Raw genomic sequence first — 15,923 nt, 5'->3', positions numbered from 1 at the left:
TGGTTGCATATTAGTAAATGCTAACTTTGATAAGGATTTATACTAGTGTCCATTTATAAATAGCAAGAACTTTCCCAAGTGCATTACATGGTGTCCTTGAAGAAAACCAGACTCACTGCCATTGAGTTTGAAACTGGCTCATGATGACCTGATAGACCAGGCAGAATTGGCCCTGCGACTTTCCAAGACAATGACTGCTAACTGGAGTCAAAGTCCAGAACTGCCAGCTTTGAACTGCTGACCTTTGATCCCAGCAATGCATAACACGAAGCCAGCAGTTCATACCTGTTTGGTGAGAAAGTGGTTTCATGATCCAATAGCTTTAGAAACACCTGATTAAAAATGATAAATATTTTCTGCACTAATGGCAAGGAAAATTATTACAGTAGTGTATATTAAAATTCTCTAAAACCAAAAAGCGTACTCACTTCCATTGAGTCCAGGTCGACTCACAGCGACCCTACAGGGCAGCATAGAACTGCCCCTGTGATTGCCAAGACTGTAACTCTTTACATGAGTAGAAAGCCGCAGTCCAAGGTATCACCCGTATTCCCTCTATAATCCACTAAAGAGTCGGTACACATGCAGTAAGTGGTGTTTCCCAAATTTCCTTGACCTTGGCAGTCATGTTGGCTTGACCACTCCATGAAGTTAGTGGTCTTCAGGACCAAGGGTTCAAACGGATTCATTCCAGTTTGATGCCCTGCTGAAAAAATTGTCCCTCTACCCCAGATATGCAACCCTGGTGTTGTAGCGGGTTACACCCTGGGCTGCTAACTCTAAGGTCAGCAGTTTGATTCCATCAGCTGCTCTGAGGTGGGGGGAGATGGGGCGAGGAAGGTTTCTGCTCCATTAAAATGTACAGCCTCCGAATTCCACAGACCAGTTCCACTCTGTCCATAAGGTTTCTAGAGTCAGAATCTACTTGGTGGCGATGAGTTTGGTTTTGTTTCCCAACTCTAGAGAATACTGAACCGGAATCTACCGTTCTGAATCTAAAACAGTTGTTGGAGGTCTGGGGATGTTAAAATGTGCATTTCGATTCAGCCTTTCTTGGAGTGAAGATGCAATTTCTCAGCAGGGAGTTGAATCAGAAGGAGCTCCTTGGAAGCCCTGCTTGGAACACACCTCGAAAGAAGCTGCTCTAGGACTTCAACCTAAAAATCTTCCATAATTTCAAAAATATTATTCTGAAAATGTGGAGCACGGGTTTGTGCCCAGTGAGGAAAAGATAGATTTACAAGATTAATCTTACAAGACTACCAAGTCAGATCACCAAAGTTACTTTCACTGAACATTTTCCCAAAGAAAAAATATCAAGTAGCAATAGACCAGAACCATCTAAGAAACAAGAAAATTGATCAATGTGATTTAGGACCTTAATGAATAAGGAACACGCATTCGCTCACACACACACACACACACACACACACGCACACACACACACAACACACAGAGGATCTGATGCTGAGAAAGCTTTTGATAAAGCCAACATCCGTTCATTAAAAGCTTTCCCCAGACTAGAACTAGAAGGGAACGTCTGTCAAGCATACAGAAAAACATAGATTAATATTCAGCAGGACACATATCCACCATACATCAGAATGACCTGGAATCTGTTCTATCACCCAATAATGGAATGTATTTGAATCCTGAAGAGAATAAATGTATTTCGAAAAGGAAATATTGTATTATGAACCACCTAGACTATAGTGAAGAAATGCAAATAGAATATGGGCTTTACCATTAAACCCATCATTCATTTTTAATATTCTGATTATGCATACATACATTTGTTATAGGCATATAGGATTATAGAGATAGGCTTATACATGTTCACTATATAAATATATACACTCAAAACTGTACTATGATAGATATGAATTTACTCATATTTATATATAGCAAAAAGGACACCATGATATTTTATTCACTTTGTATTTTAGTTTAAAATATGTTTTCATAATCCTCTCTTTGTCAGTGCATTTTGAGACAATGTTTACTTATGGGAGGCAGAAGTATCTCCTCCCGTAAAGAGCGACAGTCTCAGAAACTCACAGGGCTAGTTCTGCCCTGTCCGATAAGGTTGCTACAAATCAGAATTGACTAAATGGCAGTGAAAATGAACTTACAGATGTGTGACCACATCTTGACGTAATTAACAATTTCACACTTTATTTATTTCCATTGCCAATTTTATAAATAATGACAGAATCGGTATGGGATTAAAGAATAAGCCCTAGAAAATGTTCTATATTGGTCTAGAGAATTTGAAATACCCCACAGTGAGATTGATGAGTTTTATTTCCCCCATGATTTTGGTTACATAGAATCTGAGCATGGTAACCTGAAAATGTAGGGTATTTTGGTATATTCAGGTTGTGTTTACTTACTCATAGCTGGAAAGGGCAAAACTCCTACTTGTTAAGTAGGAAGGAAGAAACTTGAACTGACTCCTCTTGTCTGGAGAAAAAAATAATTGACTTCCCAATGGTATCATTTGGGAAAGAAAAATATTAAACATAAGCCTATCAACTAGTTGTTGTTTTCAAAATTAAAATGACCTCATTTGATGTTATGATCTCACAATGTAGATGATCTAGGGATATATAAATAAAAAAAGTACTGGTACATTTTAGTCCAAAGATTACCTGTAAGTTAAAACACTTTATGTAAGACAGAATGAGCTATTCAGGGGTTTTTAGAGACACATATATTTCAGGGCTCTTCCTTCTGGAGAGACCTATGAGTAATGACATTCCAGTGTATGTGAGCATACGAGTCCCAACATACTGGTTTCCAAATACCATTTTCAAATCAAAGGAATCAGATCTTTCTGAAAAATGGGTTGACTCCAGAACCGGAGGTAGAAAATATGAAAGAATTTAGAACATTTTATTTTTGAGCCAAAAAAAGTGCCCCAAAATATGTGAGCATGTTGAAACAACAAGAAGTCAACCCAAAGGAGCTCTCTCCTAATGGACAATGCCCCAGCAATTCAGCCACTAAAGAAATAAATGCTGGTGGAGGTCAAGGAGTGCAGCTCTCAATGTGGATTACACAGCACTGTAGAGAAAGCCAGACTCCTCATGCCTCCGCTGATGGACAACACCATGATAAATGGAGAAAAGATTGACGTTGTCAAGGATTTTATATTCATTTGTCTTTAAAGTCTTGTCCTTTGATGTGAAGACTGTTTTCCATTCCCCCCCTTTGGGATCCACAATCCGTGCTCAAGAAGCCAGCATTCAAGAAATCCAGACGCCTCACATCGGGGGAATCAACTGCACAAGATCTCTTTAAAATGTAGAAAAAAAATAAAAGAATATTGCTCTGATGCCTAAGGTGAACCTGACCCAAGACATGGTATCGTTTTTTAGTTTATTTGAAACTTACGTGTATGTCAGAAAAGAATTCAATTCCATTTCCGTTTTACTTGACCTCCCTTTAAAGTCGCTCGAACAAGCTTAGGTTTGATGGTTGAGGACCCTGGAGGACCATTCTCTCTTTTTAAACATTCAACTTTTTATATATTTTTGTTTTTGTTCATGTATATACTTTTATCTATTTCTTTTTTCCCTTTTGTTCGGGGAATACAATATGTGTGAAGAAAAACAGAGTTTATGCACAGCACACCTGATCAAATCAGTGACAGTGTACAATTACACACACACACACACACGTAGGATTTTTTTCCCCTCATTTCTCACCCTCCCTCCTTCCTTCTTTACTTTCCTAAATACCCTCCCCACCCCACCCCCACATAGTCTGTAAAGTCTTACTCTTTGGTGAGAAAACCATTTTTACTTTTTTTTCCTTCATAATAATGGTATCAGAAAATATTTATCTTTATATAATTGACTAACTTTGCTAAGCATAAAGTTATCTGATTTTGTCCATGTCTTAAGGTGTTTGTCAGACTTGTCACTGTTTTTTTTAAAGGTCACGGTATTTTCAGTTGCTCTCCAGATGTGAGAGATTTACATTGAATAAGGAAGATCGAAAAGAATCAATGTATTTGAGTTACGATGCTGACAAAGAATACTGAAAGTACCATGGACTGCTGAAAGAACAAACAGAATTGTCTTGGAAGAAGTACAGCCAGAATTCTCCTTAGAAACTTGGAGTCTTCAACTCTAATACTGTGGACATGTAATCTGGAGAAATTAGCTCTAGAACGGATATCCTCGTTTTGTTAAATAAAATTGCATCACAAAAGAGGAAGACACATGCCGAGATGGACTAACCTAGTGGCTGCAGCACAGGGCGCAAACATGCTCATTGGGAGGATGGCTCAGAACTAGGTGGTGGTTTTGTTCTGTTGCCTATAGAGTTGCTATGCATAGGAATCAATACAACACCCCATCACAATGGTCAATTACAAAAGAACAACATATAAAATATCCAAGGAACCCTCCTGAAATAAATTAGTAGCTCATATATATGGGTAGTGACCAGTCATTTTGACAAAATGAACTCAAATTAATAGATAGAGAAGCAACGGCGGGAAAGTAAAAGTCACCACTCAGTAATGGTGACAGAAGTCATTGGGCAATATTTAACAGCAGAAGCTAAAATCAATAGGTAGAAGTTTGAGATCACGTATGATATATGCATAGCCATAAAGTATTTCTCCCACAATGTTTGAGCTTACTTTAATAAAGCTGATAGTATAATCACCACCTAATCCCCAGTATTGACACACTTCGTCCTGTGTCTTCAATGTTATACACAGAGATGGGGGTGTAGGGGTCTATGCGGTACTCTTAAAAAGAAAATAAACAAACAACAGACACTTCTCAAATATCTGTACAAGGGAGCTTTAAAAAAATCATGGAAAGCGTCCATTAACCTTCATTCCATTTCCCCATGAACTTTTTAAAACCTCCTTGTAAGCCTCAATCTACACCTAAGAGGGGGATCAAGCAAACCCAAAGGGAAATCACTTCTTTAAATGACCTCAAATGGGTCAGAGATTGGAGGCAACCGAGGGGGGAGAATCATTAAATGTGATCTGAACTCCTGGATTGGATCTCAAAACCAAAATAGGACAATTGTGGAAAACAAGACAGAGCTCCAGTCAAGTCTGTGGATCAGTTCACAGCAGCGTGTCAACGTCAATTAACTTCCTGCTTTTGACCCGTTGGAGGATCCATGTTGTTCATAGTGCGGGAACTTGGGGGAAGGTTAGAGAAAACTCTGTACTATTTGGAACTTTCCTCTAAACCAATAACTACTTCAAAAAGAGAGTGAAAATTAAACGAGGCTCTTTCTTTTTATGAACATGTCATAGATGCTTCTGTACATTTTCTCTTTTCCCTTTGTATAGCTAGAAACACCGAGATGAAATCCGCCACCATTGAGCCAATTCTGATTCAGAGTGAGCCTATAGGACAGCGTTTGAACTGTCACATGGGATTTCCAAGATGATAAATCTTTATAAAAGTAAACAGTCTCACCCTTCTCTCCTGGCATGGTGATGAGTTCACAGTAGGAAATACGCTATTATAAAAGTTTGCATAGTCCAAGGCTGCCCTGAATCCACTTCTCTGTCTTATTTTATGTGATACTCCAGTCTGCATGAAGTATACTTAATTTACAAATATGTACATAAATTAAAAGTGAATATATCCAAAAGGTTTTCTCTTCGACATTCTCGTCTCTCAATCATGTCGGTATGTACTTCTTTTACTTGTTGTTTGTTTGTTTTCATCACTGTGGTTATTCATTTGGTTTATTTTCATTAATATGGTTCATTTTCTAGGGAAAATTGGAGTGCTCAATTCATGGAGAAACTGAAGAGAAACGAGTTTCTTTTAACCGTTTTCAACTCTGGTTCTTTTCTCCCAAGCAAAATGCTAAGGGAACCTCAATGTGTAATTCTGGAAATGAGCTGCTTTGGGGTCAAGTGGGGGCATGGGATGCACAGACTCCCTACACGCCTTGCATCTTAAATGTTGGAATAACCTTGATGAGCCTGCACAACTCCCTCGGTTCTGGCTAAGGGTTGAGAACCATGGATGCCAAGAACGTTTTAGAACATGGGAATGAGAGGGGAGAACGAAAGAGAGGATTCCTTGGCTCAGGGAATCTTCATTTCCTTAATGGAATAATAACATGTGGTCCGTCCCCTGGAGACACTGCGAATGAGCAAATGTATGCTTCTAAAATATCCTACCATTTGAGAGCATTTTGTTTTTAAAGTCTTATTGGCAAGTGCAGGACTTAAAGTCGAATGCTGAAATACTTCAGTTCTTTGCAAGATGTGTGTGGGAGAAGGAGATAAAAGGAACATGGGAAGATGCAAATGAGGAAAGAGAAAGAGAAACTTTAAACTAGGACTCTCTCTGTCCAAGCATAAAAATGCTTACTCTGCTTTTAGAGGTAGGCATTAAGTTTGGAAATCAGAAGCTGACACGGTTACCATGTGAAGGTGCAGACAGAAAAATGGTTATTGGGGGAAATGGAATTTTTATGCAAATTAACTGAGACATGAAAAACATATTCAAATCCAAGGCTAACATTTTGAAAGGGTAAGGGCGGTAGTTCACCAGGCATATCCAATTACTACAGCCCAATATCTGGGGGATGGGAGGGTAGGAATTAGGATTCATTCAAAGCTTTGCAAATTATTTTCAGTGACTAGAGTTATCACCAGATGGCCTTTCAAGATTCAGTGGTGAGCCCACTGAGAGCGTATATTACAGTCTCCTACCTTTTCATTGAAGAAAGCACCTATTTTAACTAAAAAAATTTTGTTACTTAAAAAAATTATTACTGAAAAGCAAATACACACAGGAAGGAGCAACGGTATGAGTGTGCAGGAACTAAGAAGTCAAAGTGCAAAAATATATGATAAGCAGCAAGAAGCAAGGACTTACCATCTGTTATTCTTGTTAGGTGCCGACTCATAGGAACCCTGTGTAAAACAGAATGAAACGTGGCCATGTTCCACCCCATCCTTGCTATTGTTCTGTTGTTTGAGCCTGTTGTTGCAGCCAGCGTGTCCATCCATCTGGTCAAGGTCCCTCTTTTTATCTGCTCCTTGACTTTTCAAGCATGATCTTCTGCTCCAGGGACTGATCTCCCCTGACAACGGGTGCAACGTTCTTGGGACAGAGTCTCACCATCCCTCTCCTCTAAGGACCATTTCGGCTGTACTTCTTCTGAGACAGATCTGTTGATTCTTTTGGCAGTTCAATATTCTCCACCAGCACCCTGATTCAAATGCATCAACTGTTCTTTGCACTTCCCTATTCAATGTGCAACTCTCACATGCATATGAGGCAGCCGAAAATGCCATGGCTGGGGTCTGGCACACCATTGTCCTCAAAGTCTGCTCATCTCCTTCTTTTTGCAGACAGCCTGTCCCTGCTGCATTGTCAGCTCCTAGTCTGGAAGGTCAGCTGAAACTTGTTCACTCTGGGTGGCCTGCTGATATTGGAAATACCCGTTTCAAAGCGTCCAGCATCACAGCAACACACAAGTCACCACAGTACAACACACTGACAGGCAAGTGGTGGGACCAACCCCTTACAATTACTTATGGAAACTATCACGTGAAGCCCAATGGACTGCAAGTTCTTGAAAAGGTCTCTTGAAATGGGAAACGCTTCAGTGTTCTGATGGGTTTTGCTTAAGCGTCTCACCTGTGCTGATGATCACTTAACTTCCTGCACGTTTGATGTGAAGCTGGAGAGCCTCATCTCAGGGATGGGGGCATGTTTGCAGAAGGGACCAGTCCACGGCAAAGGACACCAAGCTTGATCAAGTAGCACAGTGAAAAAGAGGACAACCCTCAACGATGAGTTGATACAGTGATTGTAACCTTGACCAAGGCAGTGTTCCCTTCTCTGGTACACGAGGTCTCCGTGAGCGGGAACCAACTTGGAGGCACTGAAGAACGGCAAGTTCAAACTGGTCTTTTCTATAAGGAAAATAAAATACAATAAGAATTGTTCTACCTTCGCACACAAGATAATCATCCTTAGCTGTGGCATGGAGTTGGAGTTATTTATGCCGATTACAGTAGCATTCGCTACTACTGCATGCAAACTAATTTGGAAAAGTGGGTGAAGGGAGACAGTGGTCGGCATAAGACACGAACATTTTTTTTTGTAAATTATCTAGGATTCATGAGGGAGTGAGAAGGGGAAAAATGAGCTGATACCAAGGGCTCAAGTGGAAAGAAAATGTTTTGGAAATAATGATGGCAACCTATGTACAAATGTGCTTGACACAGTGGATGTATATATGGATTGTGGTAAGAGCCATATATATATATATATATATCAAGCCAGGTTGACAGGAGCCAATGTTTCCCAAGATTATAAGTCTCTTTGAGAGTATAGCTTATCTTGGGGTAGCTAAATGGCAGCTAGCAGTAATGGAAACTTTTACATGTTTCATTGACAGAAAGGAGGGGGATGGTTCCTGTGGGAGTATTAAAAATGTCCTAAGTAAATGCAGGGAAATAAATGAATGCACATTACAGAAAGGGAAACTATGGCAGAATAAGAGGTAAAGGTCTTCTCAGCGAGATGTGCTATGGAGGAATCACTACCCACCGTCTCTTTTAGATACTGGGAGAATTCACCATCCCATGATGTGTAGTTCAGTAGAAGAGGCTCAGACATCTAGCTAGTAGGAACAAGTCGATTACTACAACAAAGAAGTAGAAGGAAGTTTCCAGTGCACAGCAGGAGAGATTAGGACATGTAGACTCAAGAAAAAGCCAGCCTGTGCAGAGTATTCAGCTTCTCAGGTGCTGCCCAGTTTTGCTGATTCATTTGGGAACATGCTATGCTGCACCTTGCAGGTCTCTATAGTCTCTCAAATTCATGGTAGTGAAGTTGGGATAAAAACCCGCATGCTGATGCAGCCAGTGAAAATCAGTTTTCTTTTTAAAGGCACAGTTTTCTTTTTAAAGCCAGTGAAAATCAGTTTTCTTTTTAAAGGCACATCCCTTTTTAAAGGGATTCAAAAGTCTGTGAAATAAATGTATTCGAATGGCAGCGGGGCAATTCCATGAAAGTTTTGATGCTCTCTTGATGATTTGATACCCAAAAGAAAATAGATGACTTGTCTGTCATAAGACAAGATAACACAATGAACACCTGGAAATCCATCAATTTAACAACCAGAACCTTCCTAATATGATCAATAATAATGGACATCTCTCTGCTTAGTCCAATCCCCTTGCTTCTTAATCTATGATCTTTCTTCCCTGTGCTTAAAATTATAATATATATGTACACACATATATGTGTATATATGTGCATATATATATATGTAGAGAGAAAGAGACTTCCGAAAAGACACAGAAATCTACCTGAGAAGAAGTATAGCCAGAATGCTCCTTAAAGGCAAGAATGACCCAATGGATGGGCACAGTGGCTGCAACAATAGGCTCAAGCCTAGAACAATTGTGAGGATGACACAGGATCAGGCAGTGTTTCGCTCTGTTTTGTTCAGGGTTGCTATGGGTCAGCACAGATGGAATGGCACCTAACAATGAAGGCAACAACAACCACCACGGAGTCACTGTACTAAAATAACTGGTCTATGTTGATCCATTTCAGGAGACCACATGTGAAGGAGAACCGATGGCATCTAAGGAAGAAGTGTAAGCTACACGGAAGACTGGTGAAAAACGGGGCTCTGGGAATTGGTGTAACGCCAATTGAAATGCTTCACAAGCTGATGGAAGCACGCACCAATCTATGTCAAGAAAATGGGGAGACAGCTGCTGGGGCAAGTAACAAGAAGAGGTCCATATTTGTGCTTATTACAAAAGTGACCAAATAGAATGCAGAAATGCTTATTAAACAAAATCACTAATATTATGTGCAAGTAAAATTTTGCTGAAGATAATTCAGAGGAGGACTTGGAATAAGGGATGTCACTGCTTAGGTCAGATGGATCTTTGCTGAAAGCAGAAATTACCAGAAAGTTGTTTATTTGTGTTTCAGTGACTATGCAAAGGTATCCCATTGTGAAGATTACAGTAAATGATGTATAACACTGAGAAGAATGGAAATTTCAGAACACTTACCATATATACTCGAGTATAAGCTGACTCAAACATCAGCCAAGGGACCTAATTTTACCACAAAAACTGCATTTAAAAATGGTGCTGAAAAACTCAGCTTCTACACGAGTATATAGGTAATTGCGATCCTTCCTGGGGAAATTGCGCATAGATCAAGAAGCAATCACTCGAACCGGATAAGGGGCTACTGAATGGTTTAAAGTTAGTGTGGAAATGTGTGTGTCAGAGTTATATTTTTCCCTCATATTCAATCTGCATTCTGAACAGATAATCTGAGAAAGTAGACCATTTGAAGAATAATTTGGCCTCAGGACGAGGGGAAATCTCATTAGCAATCTGAGATATAAAGCTGACACAACCTTGATTGCTGCTATCAAAGAATACTTGCAGTACTTAGCTGATAAAGAACCAAAGACACAGCCCGAGGTATGAATTACAATTCAATTTTTAAAAACCCTCGCAACTGATCTGTGAACATCTTCATAATGGAAACAATAAATACCATCAAAATAAACAGATGGGGGATTAAAGTTGTGGAGGATTTCATTTTACTTGTATCCATAATCTGTGCCCATAAGAACTGCAGTCATAAAATCAAATAATGTATCCATTGGGAAAAATCTGCTACAAAAGATCTCTGACCTGGAGTCTATCCCAAAGACAGCAGTGTACAGAGAGAGAAAGCAGTACCACATGCAGTGGGCAGGAATGGTATTGCTATGGGGTCATGGTCCGGCTCTCATAGCACGAGAGAAGAACCGCTGTTTGATATGGGTTACTGAAACTGTGGGCACCAACTCCTGAGGTCGCTGACACCATAAGCACCAGAGCATTCCCTGTGGTGTAGGGAAGGAGGAAGCATTCAGAAAGCTTGGCTAAGGGGAAGGAATCTCAGGGTCTGAAGCAGTGGTTCTCAACCTTCCTAAAGCTGTGACCCGTTAACACAGTTCCTCATGTGGTGGTGACCATCCAACCATAAAATTATTCCCGTTGCTACTTCATCACTCTCATTCTGCTACTGTTATGAATCGGGTGACCCTGTGAAAGAATTGTTCGACCCCCAAAGGGCTCGTGGCCTACATACAGGTTGAGAACCGCTGGTCTAGAGACTGCACTTACCTCTTGGGTCTTCTCCCTTGCTGGTAGTGAGATCACCTTTCCTACTACGGACATGGCTGATTTTACACTCAGCGGGGCAGTAATCACAATCAACCCTGTTAACAACCATGCGCATCTGAATTATATAATCCAAACAGCATCTCCCGCACCTTCTTACCTGGACCCATCAAGAAAATGAAAGAGGGAGGAGGCGGGGGCAGAGAGGGGAGAGTAAAGACTGGAACTATATATATATATATATATATATATATATATATATATATATACACATATATACTTATTTATGTATATACATGCATGCTCACACATATATACACATAACTTTAAAATGGTGTAGGATATGACAAAATAATAATTCATAAATTATCAAGGGTTCATCGGGGAGGGGGGGAATGTGGAAGGAGGGGAAAAATGAGGAGCTGATACCAAGGGCTCAAGTAGGAAGCAAATGTTATGAGAATGATGAGGGAAACAAATGTAGAAAAGGGCTTGACAAGATGGATGTATGGATGTATGGATGGATGTATGTATGGATGGATGGATGGATGGATGGATGGATGGATAGATTGTGATAAGGGTTGGATGAGCCCCAATAAAATGATTTTTTAAAAATAGGAATGCCTTTAATGAGAAAGTTGACGCAGAGGCCGTGACAAAGGATTTGAACATGGAAAGGCTTGTGAGATCAGTGCAGGATAACACAGTGCTTTATTTATTTACTTTTTTTTAAATATAGGGCACTGTGACCTAACACAGACTATCTAATCTTCTCCCACTATTGTGAGGATAATGAGCATAAATCATCCACACCCACACTCAGGCATATTTTTGAATCTTACAATAAAAGTGTTCGGCACAGTGCACAAATCGAAAATATGAGAAGAGCCTTCTGCCTTGGAGAGAGCCTGGAACAAGACGGGCCACCAGCCGCTCGACTGGAGCCGCCCAGGACAACTCAGCCAGGGTCCCCGTTCCTGCCGCGTGCACTCAAACCGGCAGGCATGGTCTGAGCCGGAAACACGGCCTCATAGGTGCCCTCAGTGTTTCCGTCAAGACACCAAGGCTGTGCGCTTCATCAGCTGGGCTACGTGAACTTTGAATAGACTCCCCAAGACGCCACCCACCAGCAGAAACCATGCCAACTATTTGTACATAACATTTTTAAAAATTCAAATCTGAAAAAAAGAAAGACATATGAGACTACTTCCAAAAGTTCACTGAAAAAAGAATACATGATCTTTTCCTTTCCCAGTTTCCAAGAACTTTTCCAGCACCCTTGTACTTGAAATGTAATACAAGCGATGTTTCTAGAACACTGATAATATTTTTGTTTCTTGCACGGGTGGTCAGGAGAGACCAGTCCCTGGAGAAGGACATCATGCAGCAAAAAAGAGGAAGGCCTCCGCGCTCCCCCCCACCCCCCATAAGGTGGCCTGGCACAGTGGCTGCAGCCGTGGGCTTGGACCTAGGAACCACTGGGAGGAGCGTGCAGGCCAGGGTCGCTGTGGGTCAGAACCGACACCATGGCACCTGTCAACAACAACGTGTTTAGTTGTCAAAACTCATCAGTTTGTAAACAGATGCACTGAATAACAAGGCCCCAAAGTCTTTTTTAATGTTTCATTGCTTTTATCCCGATTATTGCTCTTTTTGGATCCGATGGCAATGCCTCTTCTGTAGTGACTTTCATGGCCCCCATTACGTGCCCCGTGCCCCCAGCACATCAGAAGCAGTGCTGGCCTCCATAGTTCCTTGAATACACAAGAGGAGCCCCGGTGGCTTAGTAATCTTGCATTGGGCTGCGGTCCTCATGGTCTGTAGTTCAAAACCACCATCAGCTGCACTGACAAAAGGTAGGACTGTCTACTCCTGGAAAAAATTGCAGTTCCAGAAACTCACAGGGGCTCCCGATGAATCTGGGTGGACTCAATGACCGTGTTTGTTTTAATTTTTTGGTTTAAATATGAGGGAACTTCAGAAAGTTCATAGACAGAAAAGAATAAGAAAATAATAGAACTTTGCTTGAACTGTTTGAAATGCCTTCCATTTCTCCACGTTGACTTTTTTTTTTACCATGCCTTATAAAATAGTGGTTATTCAATAAACGATTATTTATTAAATGTGTACAGAACGTCCTGCCTGGGCCTAATGGTAACTCATGGGTAGTAATTACAACCCTGAATTTAGATTTTAAAAAATAATAAGAAAAGCTTCTTTAGCATGTAAATACAGATGCCTAGTGACTCATGGTGGCACTTAAAACGATTGGTGTTAATTATTACGGCAATAGCCCCCTGGTGGTTCCTTATTGGTTGCAGTCCAACACTGCATGGGAACAACTTGAAAAGGCTTTTTCCAGGAATAGCACGAGGAGGAAACCCCCCACGGTTGGATGAGGTTCACTGGTTAGACAAGCTTTGTCCAGTCATCATCTATCAGTGAACTCCTCCTTTAGAAATATTTGTTTCAAGTCGGAAGAAATGTTTTTCTCTCCTTCTGGCTGGGCACAGGCAGTAATTGCCCATGTCTTTCCAAAATATCTACATTCAATAGCCCCTCTTCTCTGCAAGCTTTATCCTACATAAAAAGATATTTTAAAAACCCATCATCCTACGTAAAACAAAGGGGCTCTGTTTCATGGTCTCCTATACAGCCCCACAAAGGAAACGGGCAGTTCGTTGTTCTCTGAAATGCCTGATATAGTTTGGAAACATTTGGATTTTAGAGGATTGCTTGCAAAGAAAGCCACATGACAGCCCAAAGGCCCGACTAGTCTAAGTAAGTTTGATAAAAATAGCTTTTTACAAATCATCAATGCAATGCAAAATGTGTTTCTTCTAAGTGGGTAAAATGATTAGCATATGGTGAGGAAATATATTGTATCTTAATAGTCTGCCATCAATTTGATTTTGCTCATACAGAAAGAAAAGCATACAAGGGAATGCAACATTTTCAAAAATATTCTATTAAAAAAACACCTGAAACAAGGAAAACATGTTACTGTGCACTGAGTGAGGGTTTGCAGAGCAGATCAATTCTCCCTTGATCAATTCATACACATTTTGTGTCATCTCACTATTTGTAACCCTCATAAGTAATGTCACTCTCCCTACTTCCTTCCTTCGTTTAACATTTACGTCCGTTATTCTTTCCTAGCCCGTATGCATTTGTTCTTAGAGACATGCTACTCTTTTTCTCTTAAGTAGTTGATAATGCCAACGGATATATCGAGTTGATGCCCGCACATAGTGGCCCTGTGGGGAAGTGTAGAACTGCCCCTGTGAGTTTTCAAGTCTATAACTCTTTATAGGACTAGAAAGCCTCCTTTCCCCCCCCCCCCCACCAGAATGTCAGTGATTTCAAACTGCTGACCTTGTGGTTAGCAAGCAGTTCAATGCATAACCACTACACGAGCAGGCTCCTGAGTGATGTATATCTCACTCATATTATTTTCCCTCTCAGTCTGTCTAATGAGATTTCCATGTGCTAGTCAACATTTGTTGTGCCATGCCATTGTGCCCGCTTCAACTCATCTCTCTGCCATGGAGTCAACGCTGACACAGCAACCCTAAAGGACGGAGGAGAATTTCCCCTGTGGGTCTCTGAGACTGTAACTATTTACAGAAATAGCAAGGTTCGCCCGAGGAAGAGTCAAATGGATCACCACTACACCACCAGGGATCCACTACAACCCAATAGCCTTAAATATCATAGAACAACAACAAAGCCTAACATCGGTGACGGTACTCAAGGAGCGTGGGTAGTACTAGACTTCCAGTGTGTACACGGACAATTTTATTCCAAAGGAAACACGACTCGGAGAATTTCTCACAGTCACACACTTTCTTCTCTCTCTCTCTCTCTCTCTCTCTCTCTCTCTCTCTCTCTCTCTCTCTCTCTCTCTCAATGATCTTATTGATATAAAATTCATATATCACATAGTTCCATAGTTAAATCGCTTTTAAAAAGAGTTTCTAGACATCACCACAATCAGTTCTGGTGGCGCCTCCCCCCACACACTTTCTCTTAATATACAACACCTTTAAAAAAAAGCCAATCAAACCTGGCCCAGCAAATCCTCCAAAGGCGAATCTACTTGGCCAGGTAAATTCATGGGAGAGAGGTCAACACAGATGGCTCTACTGACTCTCTTTTTGAAATCCAAAAGAGCAATCTCAGCCAATGTTCTTAGATGGCACAAGATATTCAAGGGGGTTTATTATGAAGATATTTTATTTTTTAAAAAAATAAAGAAAAAGAAAGCAAGCTGCATTGGTGAGATAAAGGTCACAAACCTTGTTCCCAGGAATTTTTTTCCCATCATGACAGATAGCTAAAGGGAAAGCAAAGACAAAACCGAAATGCTGCCCAATAGCCTCAGGAGCGTGGCACGACTTAGAACTGTCAGATATTTCTGGCGAGATGGCAAATTGCTTCACTTATTTGACAGTAACGAACTAATTTGAAGAAGAAATCTCAGAAACGCACCGGGTCAGTTTCACTCTGTCCTATAGGGTCACTGTGAGTCAATCCCGACGCGTAGTACGTGCAAGTGAATGAACTTGGACATGTTTATGAGAGGCTGTTGTGCAGGACCCAGCAATGTGTTGCACAGGGTCACTATGTGTTGGGAAAAGAGCAACAATGTGCTTTAAACGAGCAGTTCTCTTTTAAACAATTGTGTTTCCACATGTTTTGTTGCCCCAGGTATAACATGCACTAAAAAAAAACAAACCCTCACTACCATCAAGCT

This window comes from Tenrec ecaudatus, chromosome 10 (assembly GCF_050624435.1).
Source record: "Tenrec ecaudatus isolate mTenEca1 chromosome 10, mTenEca1.hap1, whole genome shotgun sequence".
Lineage (NCBI taxonomy): Eukaryota > Metazoa > Chordata > Mammalia > Afrosoricida > Tenrecidae > Tenrec > Tenrec ecaudatus.
The sequence above is the reverse complement of the archived record's forward strand: the minus strand, read 5'-3'. Positions refer to the sequence as shown.